The sequence below is a fragment of the Myotis lucifugus genome, unplaced genomic scaffold (genome assembly GCF_000147115.1).
Source record: "Myotis lucifugus unplaced genomic scaffold, Myoluc2.0 scaffold_141, whole genome shotgun sequence".
Classification (NCBI taxonomy): Eukaryota; Metazoa; Chordata; class Mammalia; order Chiroptera; family Vespertilionidae; genus Myotis; species Myotis lucifugus.
This window is the reverse complement of record NW_005871189.1, coordinates 1,830,169-1,832,337: the sequence shown is the minus strand read 5'-3', so window position 1 is coordinate 1,832,337 and position 2,169 is coordinate 1,830,169. Positions and strand designations below refer to the sequence as shown.

Sequence of the window (2,169 nt, the reverse complement as noted above, 5' to 3'; positions counted from 1 at the left end):
TCATCGAAGCACCAGAGAGCCGCCGTGCCGGGACCGAAGTACTGGGTCTCCCCGTCACGGCCCCCGAGCCCCGCACAAAAACCCGCGTGCGCCCCGGCGGGTGTCCCCGCTTACCTAGCACGGTCAGCCGGGTGCCCGGGCCGAAGTACTGCGTGTTTTGGCTCACAGCCTCCGGGCACAGCACAAAAACAGGCGCCGCTCCCCGTGGCCTCCCGGTCCCTCCCCACTGCCCTCCTGGCGCCCCAGGCGTCCCTCCTTACCTAGCACGGTCAGCCGGGTGCCCGGGCCGAAATACTGAGTATCTGTGCTCACAGCACCCAGGTCCGGGACAAAAACCCGGCGCTGCCCTCGGCTGCTGCCCCGGACTCAGCCAGATGTCCGCTCCAGCCGCAGAGGGCACTCCATAGCTCACTCAGCACCCAGCACCCAGAGTCCCCGACCCAGGGTCGCCCTGCCTCCGAGCACAGCCCCAGTGGAGCAGGGTAGCTGCCCCCCTCACTCCATCCTGCCCCAGGAAGCGCTCTGGACCCCCAACTGCCCTCCTTACCCAGCACGGTCAGCTTGGAACCTTTCCCAAAGTACAGCTGTCCGGTGTTCACACAGCCCTGGGGACCCAGGCGCAAACCCCACCTTCCGGGACTTGGGCCCCTTGGAGGGTCCAGCGCCCACTCCCTGAGGGCCAGTGTTCAGGGGTCGTCCAAGGGAGAGTCCACCCTCCCTCCCATCTGGAGCAGCTTCTTACCGAGCACCGTGAGCCGGGTCCCTGGCCCGAAGTATTGCTCAGCATAGGAGCACAGTGGGAAGGGGCTGCCAAGAATTCCTCCCCCCTCCACACACACACTTCCCCATCCCCCTTGGCGCAGCCTAAGCGCCTCCCTCCTCCTTCCTGGCTTCTCACCCCCCACCTCCAGATGTAGCTGGACATGGGAATCTGGACACTGTCAGGTCACCCCCAATTCACAGAGGAAGTCAACTTGGCTTGAGGACAATACAGTGGCGGTGAAATCTGAAGGAGTATTGGTGGTGGTTGGGCTGGAGTCGGCCAGACCCTGCCTCATGCTACTTAGAGCCCCTGTGGCCTTAGTTTCTTCATTGGAAAAGATGGAGCAAGGTCTTTCCCACGGGGCTGCTGTGAGTTCTTGATGAATGCTGCATGTGCTACTTTGTCAAAGGGCAGGTTTTAGAGACAGCTGAATGAGATCCCACTTGGTTGCCTTGGCCCTTGGCATTCTGGGAAGTCGAGTCTGGAGCAGAGAGATGTAGAGGTGTTCACTGAGTCAGAGTGCCTGCAAGACCTTCTGGGACCAGCCTCAGAGATCTCTCCCAGCTACTCTCCCCATCAGGAACATATCCCCTGTGCTGGGTGGACGCATTTTCTGAGGCAGGGCTTTTTGTAAAAGCACCTCCTCTACTTGAATCATTGTGGCCCCCCCAGTTGCCACAATGCTACACCATGGTACAAAAATGTTTTCTCCCCTCTAGCCCCCCTCCCTCAACCACTGAGCAGAGGCAGGAAGCACAGGTGGCAGAGGTTGGTCTGATTGAGTGGGGCTGGGGAAAGACAAACTCAGAGTACACTTAGAGTGGGGAGGGGCTTGAGGAAGGTCATGGTGCCAGTGGGGATGGGGGGCAGAGAGGCCCCTCCCTGGAACATACACAACTCTGAGGAGGTCTCCTAAGTCATCAGGTCTCCCCTCTGAGACTCGCCGTGCCCACCTGCACATTTATAGTCAGGCGATGTAGGAGGAGTGAGGGGTGGGATCTATAGAGCAGGTGATGGCAACATTGGCACCAGGACAGCACCCCAGAAACCTCTGTAATTCCCCATTGCTTCCTGAACAAAGTCCAAGCTCCTTAGCCTTCATTGATTGCACAGATATTTAATGAGCATCTACTATGCGCCAGGCCTCATGCTGGTCCATCTTTCTTTCAGCCTTATGTTTTATGACTCCTGTCTCTGAACCTTGTACTCAACTACACCGAAGTACCCAGCCCCATTGTTTCAACTTTTGTTTATGCCTCTGACGGTCATGACCACTTCCATTCTTCCTTTGAAGAGTTTTCCAGCTTCTCAGACTTTTCCCAGTCAGAAAGTTGAGCACTAGCCTCTGACTGCATTTCAGTAGACAGCTTGCATTGCTGTTTCAAAGCATTGCCTGTATTCAGCTA

General features: G+C 57.7%; 1 gene segment (V, D, J or C); it reads right to left on the bottom strand.

The window, feature by feature from the left end:
- Positions 1–2,169, bottom strand: part of LOC111827175 — a 45,754-nt gene that overhangs the window by 5,257 nt on the left and 38,328 nt on the right.